Source organism: Mya arenaria, chromosome 7, assembly GCF_026914265.1.
Source record: "Mya arenaria isolate MELC-2E11 chromosome 7, ASM2691426v1".
NCBI lineage: Eukaryota > Metazoa > Mollusca > Bivalvia > Myida > Myidae > Mya > Mya arenaria.
Window position 1 is genome coordinate 1,190,013 of NC_069128.1, and position 23,107 is coordinate 1,213,119.

At 32.2% G+C, this 23,107-nt stretch overlaps 1 protein-coding gene across 6 annotated transcripts in view; it reads right to left on the reverse strand.

Moving 5' to 3' along the window:
- Positions 1–23,107, reverse strand: part of LOC128240378 (dipeptidyl peptidase 4-like) — a 372,769-nt gene that overhangs the window by 156,594 nt on the left and 193,068 nt on the right. The window lies entirely within an intron of this gene.

Below are 23,107 nucleotides of genomic sequence, written 5' to 3' on the forward strand. Positions count from 1 at the left end.
GTCAATTCGGGACAAAAATAAGATCTTGCTGGTTATTTTCAAGCTATTGTGTTCACAATGACTAATGTACCAATCTTCCATTGTGCTAACGAGATTAAATTACAGATTGCAGTTCCAGAAATAAAGGCCGTGAGAAATGCATTAATGATCAGAATTTGAAATGTAATCAATAACCATGCTAATGTTACATGATTAGGATATCAGAATCAGCATTAACATTTTGATAACATTGACATCGCCCTTGCAGATATGAAAGTGGAGTATTTTAATACTTTTAAATTTAAATTTAATGCATTCACTGTTATACATATGGAGGGCATAGTAAATTATACCCATAAAAGGTCAATACACAGTTTACCAATTCCTTATGTTCATTTGTCGTTTAGGACGCTTGTTTTAATTTCGGAAACTAAAAAAGAACGTTTTGTATGCAAGTATGTGTATATATAATATATTCAATATTAAAGACAGAATACTTATATTATGATTTACAATTAAACAACAGGCGGACTTATACTGCTAATTGCAACACCAAATTTAACAAAAGCATTCAGTGGCAATGTTCTTGATAGGAATCCCAGATTGATGATTACGTTACGTTCTTGACAATACTAGTTCATTGAAAAGGATATTGCGCAGCCTTATTAGCCTTGAATGCAGCTGGTGCATTGTGTTAATTTTTCCCATAGCTCTAATAACATAAACTCACTCTTTTTACAGGGCTTGTCTTAGAAGAAGTTCACTTTTTATTACATCTAAAAGCAATAAAAGGAATAACAACTTCACATAACCCTCTGTTACTTCACTTAACAGTGTATAATTAAATTCAAAAGATATTGTTTGCTTAAAATTTAACTAACAACACACCAGGTATCCAATTATGACATGCTTTTATATGAGTGAACACTACTCTCAGTAACCCACGCAGTGACTTAATTGAACCTGAAATGTCATGTATTTGGTTAATATCTATTCTTAACGCAACATTTATTGTTTGATGGCTTCGATGAGCCGATAAACAAGAAATTTCTGACAATTATGGATGTACAACAGTATGTTGATCAGTTTAAACCTTCTGAGACATTGAAGCAAATGCAGACATCAGCTAAACAGATTTGTGTTTGAAGTCAGAATAGGATAAAGATTTGTAGTTCATTTGAATTGTAGCTCACTGAATATTTTATGGCATTCTGTTGTATGTAAACTGTAAAACTTTACATCTGTAAACCATTTGTGTTAAAATGTGTCGTTGACCTAATCGTACGAGTGTACTTATTTTCATTGAATATGCCTGTTTTTGTAGACTATTTTGTTTTCAGACATTTTTAATATGACCAAAAAGAAAAAAAGAAGCACTGATGTGTAATACCTGCATATGTCTGATATATTTTCTATAATATTAAAAACAGTGACACGTACCTCTATGTCTATGAGTTCTTTCGTATTGTTATTCCTGATTCTCACAATAACTGGGTACTTTCGGTTTCGCGATAAATCGTTATCGAACTTCCGATCTGGAATTGCACTTGGCAGCGATTTGGAAATGAAACTCTTTCGCCTAATATGTCTGTGGAAAGATGCGGTCCGTCTAAATCTCACCATGGTTGTCAACTTTATTTAACGTTTATTTGCTTCAGGGTCAGAATAATCAACAATATCAGCAACAATGCGTTTTCAGGAAATTGTTACAGTTTTAATCATATTGTACATATTCATGGAAATTACTCATTGAGTTAGCAAAAATTGTACATTAAAATGATACATTTTCCGGTTTAACTGTTTTTCAGCATAACTTGTAATGACTGATTGTATACGGTAAACATTGTTTATCATCTAATAAATATCACAAGTCTCATAACTTCAAATATCATGTTTTTAAATCATTTTCAAAAACAAAGAATTACACGCGTATTTGAGTATTTCGTTAGTACAAACGCATTGTACTATATATCCGTGATAAAATATATCCAATATATTGAACGGCTAGTTACTTAAGCAATGTCTGGTTTATTCATTATTCTTGCAATTAGTAATGAACATTAATGGTTTGAGATAAAGTCACCCTAGTGAAATATTACAGAAATTACATATGCCATTTGTTATCGATATATCATATTGTTTTTTGGAATCAGTCGGATAATACTTGGCGAGCTAATAGACGTCTGTTGTAGAATTTAACAGATGTTTTGACAATCTGCTTTCAATCTAATTACATTCTTGTTTGTTTTAGAAGCAAAGAAAAAATACGTTTGGATACAACGATGTGTTTACGCAGAGTTTTGAAAATGAACGTTGGGGGAAGATTATACATTATGTGTATCGGTATACAAACTAAATTATCACACATTTGTTATAGGTCTATGCAGTATGATAATTCCAGATCTTTTAAATGGGCAGATCAAATAAAATGAATTTTGAATAATACAGAGTAATCCAATATATGAACAGAACATTCCACAAATATAAACCGTTATTTACACAAATGAGTTAAACGAATTTTAATTAGCCAATTCAAACAGGATTGGCACTCTGTAATACATAACTATTCTAAAGGCAATACATATTCACTGTTCAAAGAAACTCTCAGTTTGTGTGTAATCAGATCCTGTGTTGTATTGAGTTGTACTATTTAACATGCCAAGAACATTTCAAACAACACGTAATGTATCACGTGTAATCCTTCACTCATTAAACCACACACTGCTCACAATACATATAGAATTTATGATGGGAATATCTCATTAGAACAGTCAGTGAAACACTAGCTCAAAGGAACACGAGTCAAACACTTTTTGAAAGTCATAAACCATAAAACGTATACTCTGTTAACAGTAAAATACATGAAAAGTTAGAGACGAACAAACTAATCTAGTCTTGGAATCTATTTTAGTAAAGTCAATAAAATCCTAAGTTATCTTGAAAAGAAACGGGATATATATAAAGACAGCGAAATTATAAATACACCGTAAGGGGAACTGTAGCCCCCTCCATTTCACCACATTTAAATTGTTGCTGAGAGACATGGACACTATATAGTTGGGGAACGTAGAAAGGAAGCACTTTCACGTTGGGTGATTATACCAACCCATTTCTACATTCGAGCATAAAACTGATATAATTCTGAATATTCAAACTTATCTTTAAGGTTCTAGGCGAAGGGTAAATCTTCATTTCTATTTCGGACGTGTCTTTATTTTATTTTTTTTACATATTACATTCTTGATTCAAACTAAACATGTACATGTTTATCTATAAACAAACATCAATATTTAAACATGCACTTTAGTGTTGCTATATTATATGTTCGATAACTAATTGAAAAAACCCACATCGTTGGAATATCATTTGTGTTATGTATTGCGCACTTCACATATTCTTTCTACCTATATCTGTAATGAGTAATGAAACTTAATTAGACTTAATACACTCGTGAGGTGTTAAATATAAACTAAGCAGAGAAGATGGATCAATGTGCTGCATCTGAGAACATTTTTATCATACATAATATGTGCTTATTACTGCCAATAAAGAATCTAATTATATCTTTTTACTTCACAAGCTTTTTCAAAACTTCATCAATCTTCTGTCTGGCGGAACATCATAGAGACGAGAAATTTGATCTTTTACATTTCATCAACATCCATGCATGCATAAACTAAAATAATAAAAAAATATATCTTAAAAAACGAAATTAAGGTAACTTCATGTTTTAATACAACTAAGATCTTTAATAGAATTGGACCGAGACGGACCCAGGGCCGTTATTGGAGGCGCACGTTTGGATGTGTAAAATTACGACATAGACCTCCTCACCCAGAAAACGAAACAAATAGCTCCAAAGGGTTATGTTGCGAGACAACTCCGAGCGTTTGCCTAAATTTCTGCAAACAAATGATATAAGATTGCTGACAAAAGATCAGATCGCAGATTTTCATATTTCTGTTCGAAAACTAATGTAACATCATTTTTTGTACTAAAATATAAAAAATTGCGATCCAATTTTTGTCAGCAGTCTTATATAACTGGTATCCATGGATTTTGGCAAAAATTGGCTCCTTCCAAGACAAAAAAGTTGTAGAAACGTTCAATCTGTGAGAGTGCAGCTTCAAGACTTATAAACTTCTTAAATCGCTTATATGCATTTTGGATATAGAAAACCTCTTTGTTTAATTAATTTACATTCAGTAAGAGTTTTATTATAATATACGTATTAATAAAAAACACCTTTATATTCCAACAAATGTAACATAGTTTTTTCGTTCCCCTTAATCTCTTTTCAATAATGTTTTAAATAATCAAATACTAGCTCTATAGCTACAATATTACTGAAGATATTCCTACCTCAATATCAACAAGTTCCCTCGTATATTTATTCCTAATTTCCACAACACAAGGATTTTTAGGCTTCTTAGACACATGTGTGTTTTGATGGCTACCCGGAAGCGGTATCTTCCTGCCCACAAATCTCGATTGCTTGATTCTCCTGTGAAACGAGGCAGTTTTTCTAAGAATCCCCATAGTGACCCTGATTGTTTATGTGGTATGATTTATTTATAATCCGTATGTTCTTGAATTTTGTTTTGTTTCAACAAGCAAAACTATTTGTGATTTTTTGTTGATCAAACGTAGAAGGAAGTTTTGACAAATGTATAAATAATGACACTATACGAATGTTTATAAATCCGGCTTTGTCAAATAGCTTCAGGGGTTTTCCTAAACAACTATAAGTGAATTTTCGTCTACACATTTACTTATGCTTTGTGTATGACCATGTGAAATTTAAGTTTCAAATATCCGATAGAGAATTTCAATAAAAGTTCACACACACCTGGCTAATCAAAAAGCTGTACGTCATGCGCATGTGCTGTTTCCTAGCAATTATTTACAATTAAGTAATTTCCTCTCTGTGAACTATTTGTTAGAACTAGAGAAATATTTCTGCAAAAGTGTTTATACTTCAATGACGGTTTGGCTCTGTAATGTAAAAGGTTGGCACCGTAAGAACATATATCAGGAATTTTCAATTCACTGGCAACGTGGTTCAAGACGCGAGCTCTGCTGTTTCATTTTAATTGTACATTGGCAAGAAAGCAGGACTGTTAAGCATTTATTGAAATACCTATCAATAAAACTGTTCAAGCCGAATGTCTTCTTAAGAGTGAATTGATGGAATTGAAATATTTGCTTTTATTTGTACGGTACGTAACATCATAAATCACACACCATTAATTTGAAATATTTGCGTAACAATATTTCAACGAATTCAACATGCAATATGGGCTGGCTATTATGAAGTCATTTTGCGCCTCACCGTAAGCCACAGGGTTAAGCTCTTTTTGGTTTAACCAGTATAGTTGAATGACACAATTAGCGTTTGTTTATATATTCTTTCAAAAGGTCGTGCTTGAGTAAATGCATGCTAGTATACGCATTAAAATATATCAATATTGGGCTAACACCTATTTTCATGCTTTTATAACGTCATCGCGGATGCATTCTTGTCAGAATATTTATTTTATGCAAATTATACTGCTTGAATGAGCTTGTAAAGCAACATTTAAACCCGAAAATCCAATATAATTTTGTCTCAAATAAGTGAGCTGCATTTGTAATATTTGCCATGGTAAGATATATATATATTTTTGAAATCCGTGAAATTGTTGTTATTTTTTATTATTTCGTGGTACTCAACGCCTCACATAATTTAACAGAAATTACTGAAATATATTTGGTTGTCATTTAATTCAGATTTAAGTTACGTACAATATCAAAATGTATCTTATCAAAATTAATTCATTGTCTAAAACATACCTCAAGGTCAACTAATTCTTTAGTATATTTATTTCGTATTTCCACAAACGTAAGCTCTCTTTGTTTCCGCTGCATAAACTCCCCTTCCGTACGTCTATTTCTATCCGGAAAAGGAATTTTCTTTGTAATCATTGCATGCGCTTGAAAGCGTTTGTGGAAATCTGCCGTTTCCTTGAATTTTCCCATGTTTTCTTTCACGTAAGTGAGTAAATGTATTCAACCCTCCATTATTGTATTGCTTTTCCAAACCACTATTGTGGTGTACAACATACTGAATTATAGAAGGCAAACACACCGTATTAAGGAATACAAAGGCAGATTAATATTAAACACCTGGTTTTAGCAGTTCCAACAGTTTAGCACATTGCTCACAATTAACTATATAAGGTTGTTACCCCAACATAATAAGTCATGAGGAAATGAAATTCCGTGTCCCATTACAATGTTTAGCAGCTGTTTTTGTTTGATCCTGTACATGAGTAAACAAGAAAAAACATGTGTTTATAAGTATGCACAGTTTGTGTATATCTTGTATAAAGTTCTATTCCGGTATAACTATAATCCAGTTGCAAACCTTAAGGTTATTGTTAAAGGTGTTAACACACTTAATATTGAATTACTTTTATGATGAATATGTCTGTATGTCTTCATTAACATGATCATGTAGTTTTATTGATATATCTCTTTGTATAAACACAAAGATAAGCAAGGTAATTCACTTGTTACCAAATTCACTTGTAACCAAATACTTATACGCTAGGCCATTCTAACATATCGATCAAGTATACAGCACAAATAGCAAACATCATGACGAAAAACGTTCACGATTAAGTCCAAGTGCTTACATCTATGCACACCTGAAACTACTAGCTCCGAGCCATATGACTTCATTCACCAAAAGTCATAATCGTTACAATTAATACTGTTTGGTCTGTGTTGAAGGAATCGTTTTATAGCCTTCTAATGAAAACATCTTTTCAATAATTAACGCTCTCCTAATTACCACGGGATTGTGTTTCATGTAAAAAAGTCTCATATGGGTTCTACTGTCACAGCCATTCACGTCGTTATTTTTTCTTGACAAAGGCTCCAATGGCGATTCTATCACATTTGTTTTATTACAGAAACGGTTATAAACCATTGTGTAAATTGCTAAACCAAATGTCCCATGTTGCTTATATATCAATTTAATTCTAAAGTATTTATCAAATAATTCTGTAATAAGTGTAACTTTGTCGTAAAGCGTAAGGTAGGATTACGACGCTGACCCAAACAAATATTTAACGGTAGTAATACGGATTTGTCAATAAATTAACATAGATGAATGGGTTGCCAATATATTCAACTTGTTGTACATGACCGTTACTTGGCCTTAAATATGTTCCAAGAAACAGTCTTTTGATGTTGTTTGAAAATCTTGTTTCACCGGTGGACACAGTTAAAATTCGACATTAAACTATGCCCATGTAAACAACTGTAACGAAGGTTCTAGTTAACATAATATTTCGCAGGACATGAAGAAAAACAAAACATAATTTAATAGAAAAAAATATTTCTCATTTAGTAATTAACAAACATTCGTTCTGAATTATGTATTAACTGTAAAGATTTGCCCAATTCGGCAACAAATTTAGCAATAATTAATCATGCTCAATTATTTTTGCAGACAATTTTAAGTGTGCTAACGCAGAAACATTTTGCGGGGTAAAACCATTCTTCAATCGAATAAATTTTGGCTTTAAGAGCATTGTTAAAACCAGTTCAAAAACTGCTCGGATGTGTAAATCTAATTTTGTTTTGCAATTTGGAAAAGATTGATCATTTTAATATTATTCAATTACACAATACAATTAGTGAGAAAAAGTAACTGACTTTGCCTCTTTTTTATTTTTCATTTTCAGAGGATGTGTGTTTTACTTTATACATTGTTTTCTAGCAGCAATTGTTTTCCATTCTTAATTTTGTAACAACACCTTTGTTAACAAAATTAATAAACATAGTCCAGAGACTTGAAGCTTTAACTCACATTCAAGACATTCGTGAATATGGACCTTGCTTTTTTCTAAACGTTGAAATACCATTAAACATATGCCAATTAGGGTTTGGTACGGACAGCCGAATGAGGAAGTTCTGCATTATCGATAACAAAGTGTTCTAGATTGGTTTTTAATTATTTCTCAACCGTGAAGTGTTTTCTGGTTTTGATTGTTGTTGAAATGACTTTCTTTGTCAATAAATGGGCAATACGTCACTGATAAGTTTTCTTAATAATTATTAACTTGTCAATAAACGAGAAATTCCTCATTGATTAGACATTGAAACAATCATGCCCTTGTCAATAAATGGGCAATGCCTCGTTAAACAGGTATTGTAACAATTGTTTCAATCAGGATTGAGGCCTTGCAGTGACATGGTTGTTTATAAACCATAACAAAGAGAACCAGAAAAGTGAGATCAGATCGTTGAAAAGATTAAAACTTTTGTAAACACGCCCTTGTGTTATATTGCTTTAAAATGTACATTTGTATATCAATGTAATTGTGTGAAGATATTGTATTTGAACATTCAACCCTCTAATAAGGCAGCCAATTGTTCATGTCATTGGTTAAAATATAATCTATTGATGCCTGGGAACCCGATACACACACATACATCATTTTGATATCGTGGATCCTCAGGCATTCGTCATTCACATATTTGTTAATCGGAAACCTCAATATTCGTTATTGAGTAAGCTCTCTACAATGAAGAGGCCTCACTATCATGAAAATACTTAAGTCAAATCTCAAACGAGAAAATGAGTTTAGATTGAGACTGAGATTGAACTTAAGGATTTTCGTGATATTGGGGCCAGATAACCATCATTCAGGTCCTTTTTTCGTTTGTGACAAAGTAATACTTCAGTTAATTTTGAATGCAAAGCTATAATGAATTTTGAAATACCTGATTCTATTTTGTCTAAAACAATAATAAGAAGCAAACAAGAGCACAAACCTCTATATTGACCAGTTTTCTTGTAGTTTTATTCCGGATCTCAACAATACATGGGTACTTCCCGTTTCGAAATAAGTCATGATCGAACTTCCGGTCTGGAAATGCACTTGGCAAGGATTTGGAAATGAAACTCTTCCGCTTAATTTGTCTGTGGAAAAACGCTGTCTGTCTTAATCGCACCATAGTTATCAAATATTAATACGTCATTACTTTATCAACGGTTCGGATTTATCAAATGTAGGAGTAACAATGCCTTTTTTAATGTTTTGTAATGTTGACACAGTTAAATAATTATCGGATATCATTTCAGTTATGTGGCACAAATTTATAGAACAATTTACAATCTTTAAATTGAAAAAAATCCTATAAATGATATAATTTCAATTTCTCAAGTATCCCAGCATATTTTATTTGAGACTGATTATATATTGTTTTTGTTATTTATCTTAAACATATAACACATCTCATTATATTAAAGATCATATTATAAATCATTAACAAAGTTAATATAGTGAGTAAAACTGTAAATCATATGTTCCATTTTTTATCCATGTTATAGAACGACTAGTTACTATAGGAATGCCTGTTTTTTTATACTTTTTTCTCGAATTAGTGATGTACCGTTATGGTTTGAGATAAAGTAACCCTTTTGACAGAGAACAGAAAATACATATACCATTCATTATCGATATATCATATTGTTGCTTGCAATCAGTCAGATAATACTTGGCGAGATAATCGACTTCTGTTGTAGAATTTAACAGATGTTTTGACAGTCTACCTATAGTCCAATTACAAGCTTATTTATGTTAGAAACAAAGCAAAAATTATACAGTGCTAACACAGAATTTGCAAATGAACTTTTGGAATATTATGTTCAATATGTGTTGCCAAACGTCCCAAGATTTTCCCAACAACATGTCACGTATCACGTTTTATTCTTTATTTCTGATGTGTGTAAATATAACGAAAACGCCATGTTAAGACAAATTAATTCATAAATTCTACCTCTGCTCTTTCCATTAGTTAAACTCCAAATGCAGCGACAATGCAGACTGTAAATAAAAGATTAAGACTAATTTTAAATTGGATACTATCGGAAACAGTAACTACCGAGAAGAAAACTGATAATATTTTTTAATATCCGAACTACTCATTTCGATTATAGGCCAAGGACAAAACGCTCCATTTCGTATTTTGTACCTATTCCAAAACTTGAGTGTCGATTTTTCAATCTTGATTTAAACTTACAAAATATCCATTAACATTCACCTTAAATTTAGCTTAAGTGTTGCTAAAATAGAATGTTCATTTACTTATTCGAAGTCATTTATCGCTGGCAAACCGATTATCTCATGTCTAGTGCACCTCACAGTATCGGATGCATCTGAACTCATGCAAAGAATAATTTTACAACTTTCTCACCTACCCATGAAGTGTTATATATGAAATGAAACGACAATGTTTTCAACGAGTTTCAGTTGAAAACGTTGTTTTATTATGCATAACATGTTTTTATTTCTGCCAATTAAGAATATTGCTAAAAAAATCTTGTCATAACTTCCATTTTATTGAGTCTGCAGGAACATCATTTTGTATGCAATATGTTTCGCCGGTGCTAAGTCGGTAATGTATTAGACATAAACTCAGAGCAAAGCAATACTAGGCACCCAAGATATATGATATTTTGATATATAAAACCATTTATTTATCAACTGAAGTTTCATTAAGTGAAGGTTATGGGAATATATAGATAGATAGACAGATAGATAGATTTTGGCAATGATTGCATAACATGGACAATCAAAACAACATGTACAGTAAATATAAAAAATATTACATATATGCAAATATTACTTGTCCATGCCTTGCACACCAGCACCAAGGATAATTTAAAAAAGAGTCACAGAGAACCCTTATTTTCATTATAGTTTAAACATATTTATTTTAGAACGATTGTGAAACAAGTTATTACAACATTATATTAATCACTCTCGTTGGCACGATTTTACGCGAGAGGTCCTGAATGTCGGTGGCATGACAGGGAGAGGCATTTTTAACTTACAGAAAAAATAATTAAGACTAGATGTATATAATCATATTGCTTTAAATAAGTATCACAGTAAGTTTATTGTTCGTATGTGAGCTTAACAGCAACCTTAAAATGTGCTAAATGAACAATTTGGTTGATACTTTCAGGCAATTTGTTCCAAAAACTACAACCTAAGTAAGAGAATGACTTAAATTCAAAACCTTTAACCTTTGGAACAGCGTAGGCATCTTTTTCTCTAAGTCTTGTACTATAAGAGTAAATTTTGTTTTGAGATGTAAGGTGTTCTTCCATATAACATTGAGCAAACCATTTTTTAGTTCAAAAGCATGGCACAGAATAATTTGATCAACTCTCTTATCCAATGGTTACCAGTTAAGAGCCTGAAATTGACGTGTTCCAGTGTGAGATCTGCAATCAAGATTGAGTACAAATTCAAATTATCTTTTTTGTGTAGTTTGCAGTTTCCTTTTTTAAGTCCTGTGTTAGACCATGATACACTATGGAACAAGCATAATCATAATGACCTTGAATGAGGAACATAACAAGTAGTTTTTTGTATGTTGAGTCATCACTACAGTATTACTGTCTACAGATTAATAGAAAACCATCCTTTGTTTACAAATAATGTGATTTTGGCTTCGGTTAACATCTCTTTTCAGCATGCAATAAAATTATCAATTTATGATGAGTAAATTGATTGAATTGGAATAGTTTGTTCTTATTTATTTGCAGCGATAAAATATCAATTCTCAGCCGCCAATGGTTAAGTGTTTCCGCTTATATCTTCGCTTATAGGAACGGAAGGACGGGTTCTGATTTAACCGTTTAGAACGCTTTTAAAGAAACCGACAGTATGTGGTACTGGCTATTATAAATTTAATGTGGAAATTGTGCGTTTCTTTACATTTCGTTTCTAACGTTATCTGAATAATTTTCCTTAACAAATGAAATACGGAAAAGTGTACTTATAGTATATAAGTTATACCGAAGCACTTATAATTTGGTAGGTCTTCACTGTCGCGATTCCATTTTATTGACGCATAAAGGAATTTAGTGGAACGAGTACATGTATCTTCACTCAATATGTGTCTGTTTAGTTACAATATTTCTACAAACACTAGCGACGAGAATGGAATCTGAGTATGGAAACATTTGCATTAATAATCTAAAATAATTCGATGGGTATAAGGCCAGTACGATTGCCAAGTTATTGTAACCAAAACTCAAACGAAAATCCAAAAAAGCAACAACTTCACTTTATCTTATTTAATATCAATAAATATGACCAACCGAATCACGGATAAATATACCAGTAAAAATGCAACAAGTTAAAACCCAATTAAAAAGAAACATGGAAATGTTATGCTACAAGGTTGTGCTGGAATGAATGTTTGACGAATAATTGAAAATGTCAAACAAAGAGATGACCTACGTTGTTTTTTCATTCCTGGGACCAATTGAACAGGAAAATCTGCTAGTATTCGGTTCAACCACGTTTAAACTCATACCTCCAATATAAGTTTATCTTAAATACGTAAAATGCAGTAGTAGTATTTGTTATGGCATTGCCTATATCAATAAAATATTCGATGTTTACATCAATTTTATCAATTTTGCATAATGTTTTAAAAAATATATTTTAAAGATCGTGCAATTGAAACTTCTCACATTCTATAAAATGTCAAAGAGATACTAGGTTATTATTTAAATCGTATTTGTCACGTACATCTTCCAAATTATTATATTTGATCTCAATTCTAGTTATCTAAAACATACCTCAAGGTCAACTATTTCTTTCGTATGTTTATTTCGTATTTCCACAAAAGTAGGCATTCTTTGTGTTCGTTGCATAACCTCCCCTTCGGTTCGCCTCTTTCTATCCGGAAAAGGAATTTTCTTTGAAATCATTTCGTGCCCTTGAAGGCGTTTATGGAAATTTGCAGTTTCCTTGAATTTTCCCATTGTTTCTTTCAGTTTAGTTATTATCTATTACGTCCAATGTTGTATTATTTTCTTGCATATCTGGATCATTTTTTTTATAATTTATTCAACATACTGAATTAAAGAATACAAAGGCAGACACATATTCAACACCCCGTTGTAATCTTTCAACAGTTTGAAAATGGTGCCTTTCTAGAGCTAAATAAAATAATTTATATTGAGGATATAAAATTACGTGTCCCATAACAATGGTCAGCAGCTGTTTTTGTTTGATCCTGTACATGAGTAAATAAGGACAAGATGTGTTTATTTGTATGCACAGCTTGTCGATATCGTTGAAGTGTTCAACTGGACTATAAAACTATCACCAATGTACCAAACTTAAGGCAACTGTTAAAGGCATTAGAATAACATGATTACATATGAAAAGAGATCATTTATTTATATAAATAGTGTATGAAAATGTACCCAATAACACTTTCGTATAGTTTCAGTGTTATATCCCTTAGTATGAACACACCGATATGCAGTTTATTCACTTGTACCTATTTATATAAAAAAGAGTAAGTCAATCTCACATATTTATATTTAATATACAACACAGAAAGCAACCATCTTGTAAAAAAATGGTTCATTTAAAGTTCCTTGCTTAGATTTATCCCGTTATGAAACTACCACCAACGGCCCACGTTCATTCACCAACCGTCATCTACGTTACATTTGTTAGATTTAATGTCTTTTTAAAGCAATCGTTTTATAGTCTTCTAATGAAAAAAAAACTTTAACATAATTAACGCTCTCCTAATTTCCACGGGAGAGTATTTCATTTAAAAATGTCTCATACGTGTTCTACTGTCACAGCCATTTGCGTCGTTAATTTTCCTTGACAAAGGCCTCAATGGCGATTTTATCATATCCTTTTTATAACAGAAACAGTAATTAACCACTGTGTAAATTGCTAAATCAAATGTATCATGTTGGTTATGGAGCAAATTAAAATATTAGGTCAGAAGTTCAATGTTTATTGGCAGAAATCTTTACAGGAACCGTTCTTTAATCTTCTACTGAAAAAACACTAACTTTACGATAATTGACGCTCTTTTAAATACCAAAGAAGAGAAGTTCGTGTTTTAAAATGTCGCATATTGGTTCTGCTTTTACAAATAGTTGCCTCATTATCATTCCGTTACAAAAAGCTTGATGATGATGATATTATCATGTTATTGTGTTATCAAAGAAACGGTAATTGATCATAGGGTACACTGCCAATCAAATGAATCATATTGATTAAATCTAGCTTATTAATAGGTATATTTTGTATAAATCAAACGGCAAATAGCGATTCTTTTAACTATGTGTTCATTTCATTGCTGGCTAAAGTTCAATTTACATATTAAATATGTAGCCAAGAAAGGAAACAATGATGCTGAAATAATTTTGATTTACAACTTCAATCAACTAAGATTTTTATCGAAACGGCACCCTGATGCTTGGCTGCCCTGTTTACACACATTCCTAATTCTATATATTGGATACAAAAATGACACGGAATCCACAGGAATTCGTAACTTCGGCATGCCTCAATATTCGTTAAAGTTGACACTATACAAGAACTTGAAATATATAATATTAACCCTTTTTCCACTTTGTGACAACAAAGACCTTCAGTAAGTAACTAATATGAATCGGAACTAAACACACGCGCTCTAAGTGTAATAGAAAAAACAACATAATGATGTTGATTTCTAAAATGCACCATTCGTGAAAAAATTGCTTTCCATGATTAGTCGGTGAAATAAATGTCGATCTTACACAGGAATATCCTCTATAAAATCTCCTTGTTTTATATATTTTTCTTTCGATTGACCCTTTTTTGGCATGTATCGAAAAATTGAATACTAACGATAAAACTTAATTATTACTAAAAGTAACAAAACAATATATTCCTACCTCAATGTCAACAATTTCCCGTGTATATTTATTCCGAATTATCACAATACAACCATCTTTAGCATTCCTAGGCAAACTAACGTTTGGATGGTTACCCGGAAGTGGTATTTTTCTGGGCACAAATCTCGAATGCCTAATTCTTCTGTGAAACGAGGCAGTTTTTCGAAAGGTCCCCATAGTGACACTTATTGCTTAATTTGTTGCTGTTACATATTTAAGACGCAGTTTGAATCCATCTGTTACTTTAGATCCATTTTGTAAGAATAACGCAACCGTTACTATTTACTGTAAGTCAATGATAAAGGAAATATGATATTGAAGAATATCTGGAAATTGATGATTGAAGCTAAGAGCTATTTGTGTTTACCTCCGGTTTTCGTCAAATCACAACCTTTTGTTTAATAAACGAACTTTCTATATATTAATATTATAATTAATCGTATAGTTTTGAAATAATATCTAGCACAACTCATTAGATGCTTCGTGAATAACCGAGTGTCATTGGAACAGTCAAAGATTGATTTTGAAGATCACACCTAAATTGTTTAACAAAGAGCAATATGTTATCTGCATGCGCTATTACCTAGCAATTATTTACGATTAAGTAATTTCCAATCTCCCATACTTGCCAGAACTAGAGAAATAATCTGCAAAAGTGTTTATATTTCAAGGACTGTTGTGCTCTTTATCGTAACAAGTTGGCACCTTAAGAACATATATTAGGCTAATCACTGGTACAGTGGTACAGACAATGAGTGCTGCTGTCACATTTTAATTGTTCATTTACAGGAAAGCAGCGTAGTCAAGAGCATTACATTTTTAAACATATTTATCGATAAAAAGTGTATGTTATCATTGTTATGACTACCATTAGCACGTCACGATATTAATCGTACCCATCAAATTTTCATATAAGAGACATTGTATGGATAAATCCAAATCTTTTCTGGAAAACCAACAGCACATGCTCAAGATTTATGTATAAGTAATGAGAGGGCCAAATGAATAAGTCGTTAACAAGAATAAACTCGTGAAATGTACTTAGCTCTGTACTAAAATGCTTAAATGCTTAAACGTGTCTTGTTTTATGACACAATTAGACATTTAGACAAGAAAATGGATGATCTGCTTTAGACATAACTAATTATTTTTTAATGTAATAAATTGTAAATATTTCGAATTTGTTTACAATAATTTCTACCGTTATTGATATGATTAGCTTTACAAGAACAGATAAAAAATCACAAGAGGCAGTATTACCTCGAAACATTTACGGACAGTGAAAAATGCGACAGACTTCACGATTCCAATTATGCATGTAGCAATTAAGTGGACACTCTTCATTCAATATGAGTATATTGCAATGTTATTTAAAATACTAGCGAGGAAAAGAAACTGTGAATGACAACCATTGTCCTTATAATCTGTAATCGTTCGATATTCCATTCAAGGAAACTTTCATAGAGAAGGTATTTGAGATAAATTTTGATTGTATTGTAGTTAGAAGCCTAACCCTAACTTAAAGCTGCACTCTCACAGAATAACCATTTTTACAACTTTTTTATTATTTGTCTTGGAAAGAGCAAATGTTTGCGTATATATCTGCAAACCATTGATATAAGATTGCTTACAAAATATCTGATCTTAGATTTTCATATTTCCGTTCGAAAAAATAATTATTATGGCCTAAACCGTTACTAACGGTTGAAGACAAATATATAATGCATCAATTTTTGAACTTCAATATGAAAACAAAAACGTTGTCAAAACGTTCAATCTGGGAGAGTGCAGCTTTAAATCCAAACTTCACCATCTTTAAGTAAATTTTTCAAAAATATTTTGTTTCAAACTTTTTGATACTTACCTCAAGGTCAACTAATTGTTTTGTATGTTTATTTCGTATTTCCACAAAAGTAGGGTCCCTTTGTGTTCGCTGAATGATCTCCCCTTCCGTTCGTCTCCTTTTATCCGGAAAAGGAATTTTCTTTGTTATAACTTCATGCCCTTGAAGTCGTTTATGGAAATCGGCTGTTTCTTTGAATGTTCCCATGTTTTCTTTTTTCGGGGATGAGAAACAAGTTACCGCTGTATCACTGATTTGTCTTTACAGACCTATTTTGTGGTTTGAAACATACTGCATTATAAAAGTCAACGGCGGATAAATATTCAACACACATACCAGCTACGAACCTCCTTACTTCTTTTCAACTGGTACTTACATCTAATCACTATATCCCAGCAGAACTGAAACGTCAAAACTGAGTATACATTTTGAACGCTGTATTATTCGATTAAATATCCAGCTAAACTGTGTCTTAAATAACCTGCATTATACAAGGCTAAGCGTCGGTTGAAAAATACATATAAAACTCTCGGTTCTTATAGCTCCAACAGTTTGCATTCTTTGTCAGTATACAATGTAGTTACTTTCACATTTGCATTGGAGATATAAAGGTGTGTCGTCAGTTTCAATGTTAAATACATACAAATATGGTTATTAAAAAAAAGCTTGTCGCTAATCACACTGAGTGTTCTACTCCGGTACGATAGATTCCTCTAGGAACATAGGTTTATAACAGTCAGAGTCACCTTAACCTAAGTTGAAGCAATTCTTTAGTAATTTCATGCTACAAGTACACTTTTACGCTCTTTATCCTAGTAAATATATGTTACAACAACACTTCTGCGTTCTCTGATCTAGTTTAGTTATACTTAAACAACACTTCCGCTCTCCCTGATCTCGTTAAATTATGCTTAAACAACACTTCTACGTTCTCTGATCTCTTAGGTTATGCTAACACAACCTTTTTACGTTCTCTGTTCTAGTTAAACTTTGCTTTTAAACACTTTCACACTTTCTTTTCCAGTTAAACGGTGAAACGACAGGAACAAGTCTAATAGCCATACAGTGTGCTAGGTCACGCAAGCCTGTGTTTAAGAGCGATAATTACAACATTTATGTAAACCCATCTCCTGCATGAAGCTTTGTTTTCGGTCATTATAATTATACACCTATCTTTAGACACATAAACCACCCAATCCAATAGTTCCCGAAGGACTTTCCCCAAAAGCTCTCGTATTTCTATTTACTTAGCATACTGTCCTTAAGTAACATCAAGCAGACATAGTTGCGATAAAATGTTAACTTATAGACGATACGAAACTACTCGTATTCCTATGATCAGTCGTACTCTGAAACTACCAGCTTCGAACCACTTTACTTTCTTTCCAATAGTCACACACTCTACGTAACAATTGACACTTTGTGGCGTCAGTAGAACTAAATATTTCGAAGTCCTCTAATAATAATTAGATAATTAACGCTCCTCTGATTACCACAGGGGAATGATTCATGTTTAAGAGTCCTATTGGGTTCTCCTTTCTCAGATTTTAACACCCATTTTTATTCCAAAACAAACGTTTCATCAGATGTTAATACAGAAAGGGCAATTTATCATGTCGATAAATCTAAATCAAATTCTTACTTGGTTTTTATTGCATTATTATTTGTAAATGCTCGAGGTTAACCCCGTTAAATCGTAGAAGATTACCTAAAAGATGGTGAGTTTTCCAATCATTATTTATGATTAAACTAAATAAATTTATAATAAAAAACGGTGAACTGCCTTTCGGCAATTGCAAATATTTTTATATTCAATATAGCGTTAAAAGTGATTTTAAGTGATAAAAGAATACTAAGTAATTGTGACGTAATATGTTAAATTGTTTCCGGTTACGGTCATGTCGATTTATTAACAGAATGAGTGAGAAAGAATAACTGTAAGTTGAAATGAAGTAAAGTACATTTCTTACCAATTTTTGAAAGAAAAAATGAAATATCGGTGTAAAACTAAGTAATATTTTGCGTGATTGATATCATTATCGGGGATGTGAAACTGTGTTTATACCCCGATGATGACATCAATCCCGCAATTCATTCCGTAAGTACTACACGTAGGCATACAAACTTCCACACCAATGTACTATACATGTATGTACAAAGGCCAAATCAAAGTTCTATACGTGTGTTAGCAAAAGAACAACTCCATGTACTTACTGCACGTGTGCATACGAAAGGCAAATCAAATGTACTACACATGAGCATACTAAAGGAAATGGTTCATATACTGTTTGCAAGATATCTAGAAAAAGGAAATCCTCATTTTCTAACGTACCATAAGTGTGTCTGAATAATTTAACTGTCTGGATTTTCAACCTCAGCAACGGAATAAGCAGTAATCATACACAATGAAATAGTTCTTGACAATTTTACACGCGTCAAAGGAAATACCTTTCTCGGCGTAATAAATCTCCTCAATCGAATAAATCTTGATTCTAAGACTAGACTCTGTAGCCAGTTTACAATCCTTTGTTTTATTTGTTTAATGGAGAAGTTATTCCTGGGTTTGATCGTTATTGAAATAACTCCCGTGTCAATAAATTGGATATGCGTTATTGCTCAGGTATTGTATCGGATTGCTTTAGTTTAGATTGCAGCCTTGCTTTTGACTTGTTGTTTACGAGCAATGAAACAGACTGTGGACAAAATAAGGGAATTCTCGATAATAAAATTGCTCGGAAGCGTTTTATATATGTATTTTTATAAAATTAAAATAATGAAAAAAATCACTTAATCATGATTTAATAACACAATACAATGAGCATGCAAAATATATAAATAATTTATTTGTGTCGTTTTGCTTTAATCTATGACTGTATAATGATTTAACTATTTCATAAAAGGTCTAGTGGTATAGGCGTCCGCCTCTCATAGAAGTGGCTTCGGGTTTGATCCACAACTGTGGAACTTTCTAAAACACTCTAAAATGGAACTCTATATTGGAGTCCTAGCAGAAAACGGACTCAAAGGTAATTCTATAAGCTATCATATCTTATCCACAATCGCGTTAAAATAACATTGTTAAAACTAATACATCCACTCACCTACACTTTACTTATATGAACCAAAAGAACATTATTTTGATGTTGGCATGATCATTACGTAACATGATGTTCATGTCTTTAATTGCAAGATAAAATGGCACTTCTGACAATTATGAGAGAATAGTAGCACTTAGAGAATGTTGTTAACTTAAGATAATTGTTTCATAGCTACTGTTTTTTTTGCAAACTGATATTCGATGTAAATGATATAACTAAATGTAAACAATTAAAAACATCAATTCATTTTGAGTAAATAAAGAGCAATAAATATCATGATCTTGCACTGATAGAGGACTTTGTTGGACTTTCAAGAAGATACAATAATCAACAATTTATATTTGATAAAACATATAATAACGCCAATGACATCGTTTGTGGAACCGGCCTTACACAATTCTTAAAACATCTTCCTGTGACTTAAAAAGAAAGTATTCATTCATGAAATATCAATGATTTTTGTAGGAATTATATATATTTTCCTTTAGTGTTTTCTTTTATTTGCATGTGGAAGTAAGCAGAATTTTCATTCCACGTGCCTTTTATATTGCTTTGAGGGACGAAGCCAGGAAGACACATACCAACTTCGTAAAAACACTTATTGAAAATAAGCAAATACGTTTGTTACGCTGATAAATAAAAAAAATACAATAATGTATATCCATGCTATCACATCTTAATATAAACCAATGAAATTCAAACATGAAAAAATGATTGTTGAAATACCTAATGCGAAAGAGATTATGTACAAATGATATCCCTGTTACATTGAAAACACTAAGCATCTGTTTTATGGTATATACAAAATCAAAGGTTTTCAAAGTTGACGAATCCTGCAATTGAACGAAGGCTATGACAATACTTAAAAGATCAATTCAATAACATATATTGTAAAATAATTGTTACAATACAATTCATTACACGTTATGCATTTCACGTTATAAATATATGCACAACACATGTAGTTATCAATAAAACATGTTTTTACGTCAACCATTAATGAATAGCTGATAAGTTGATCAAAGTGTTTTGCTTGTGCTGAGATTACCAATAACATATACCTTATTATAAAGCTCTACCTGTGTCGCTTTAGTCGTCTGCAAACATATAGCTAATGAGCACACTTGTCTTGTCGAAACGAAAATACTGTGTTATTCATGCATCGTCTGAGCTTTTAAGAACGATAATGAAGCCGAACGAAGCATCTTTTCAGCTGTTGAAAAAACATGAAGCAGAACAAAGCATTGTCTTTCCTGGTTGGAAATCAGTGAAGCAGAATAAACTTAGTCTTTACTGTTGGAAACAAATGTAGTAGAACTGAACATCGTCTTTCATGTTGAAAAATTAATGACGCAGAACAAAGCATGGTCTTTCCTTGTGAAAGTCAGTGAAGCAGAAACAAGCATAGCCTTTACTGTTGAAAAGCTAGTGACGCAGAACCAAGCATCGTCTTTCCTGTTAGAAAAACAGTGACGTAGAACCAAACATCACCTTCCCTGTTGAAAACCTAGTGACGCAGAACCAAGCATTATTTTTTCTGTTGAAAAAATCAGTGAAGCAAAATCAAGCATCATCTCTTGTGAAAAATCAGTGAAGCAGAACCAAGCATCGTCTTTCCTGTTGAGAAATTCAGTGAAGCATATCTAAACATCCTCTTTCCTGTTAAAAAAGGCAATGACGCAGAACAAGCATTGTCGGTATTGCACTTTTGATACTAAAAACGATGTTCAAAAGGGACTCTCAATAAATTATTTCAATTTCAATAAATTGTGTCTGTACTTTTGTAACGTTGTATGTCTGTTTTTGCCTGTACTTGTTAGGCGATATATTCGGCATTGTCAGACACCCCGATACACAACTTCGCTATTCTTGAAATCATGAATAAATAATGATGCACTTTTATTGGTTCCGTAAGGTACCAGATCCATATTCTGGTGAAGCCTTTTTTGTAAAATAATTTTAAACAGCAGTCAAGACCCTACGACCATACAGGCTAACGAGACTTCAGGTTTATTAAACACATTAATTTTAACATGCGTATTCATTTGAAAAATATCCCTTACTTCATGCATATGCTTTAAAAAATAGTTTGTCAATCAACTGTTCTACGGTACTTAAAGGTTAACGGAATTAAGTACCGAGGTTGCCGACCATTGTTTATTCTGTGTCTTTTAAGTATAGGTTAGATATTATTAAGTAATTTCTTCGTGAATAAGTAACCTAAGGAAGCGGAGCGCAGCGACCGTGGTTTTTAATTCACGAAAAAAAATCTTAATTAATTCTAACCAACTTAGTGTTAGCCCCTCCCAAATTGCATCACCTTTAAAATTAAGCCGTGTGCCTGTCAAAAAGACCTTTCAATAAATGCAAGATAGTGTGTGTCATTTAAACCAGCGTTGACACTTAAAGTGCGCCTTTGCATATGTAAAAGTAGGCTTGGCTATATGCGCATGCGCAGCTATATCAATTTACTTAATCTTGAAGAGTTGTCTTTAGTAAAAAGTAACGATTCTTCACAAATAAGAAACGAAACATTTTAAAAATCTAGCGCCACTGATCAGCTGACAAAGTATGGCAAACACTAAGAAGAGACGGAGATTTTTCACTGCTGGGCGTGTCTCAGTAGTTTCCATGATAACGTGGTATATAGGTTTTTATATTCATGAAGCAATGGCGTTGAATCATTGAAACAAACTGTTGACACATATTTATATTTAGTACTTTTTGCATACACTCAATGATCAATTTTGAAATCTTGTAAGAGGTAGTATAAATTGATACAGAACTGAAACATTTAAATATTGACTATATAACGCGGCATTAATAAAATTGGAGCATCCGTTTCCCTGTTTGATCTGTTTTTGAAGTTTTTTACCGGAGTGAGTCGTAAGGTATTCCTCTCTTTGGCAAAAATGTATAATAGTTGAGAGCAGTTACTGAATTATATTGATTAATCGTTTTCTTTGAAAATATAGAACTATCAATCATTTTGAGGATACCAATATTGATTTAAGCATTCAGTTCAAATGATAAATTTGATATTATGAGTAAAAGTTAAATCAATATTAGTATGTGTGTTAATGAGATCAATAAAATTGGCGTAGATAAAAAATACTTTGCCAACTAATGAAAAGAATCAAATTATGACTTGGCTATGCTCTGAATAAACTTTATTTTGTTGCAACCTCAGGCTTAATCCAGATAAAAGTTCCAACAAAGAGAGTCCGTGCCACAAACATTTATACAAGGAAATGTTTTCCAATTTTCATTTCATGTCGCAAATGAAATACCTGAGCTTGTCATACCATAGAAAGTTATATGGCTTGCCAGAAAATCGGCATTGAACTACAAATAGCAACTTTACCCAGTTTCTGTATTAGGTTTTGATCGACCTACGAAGTTTTATCACCAAATATT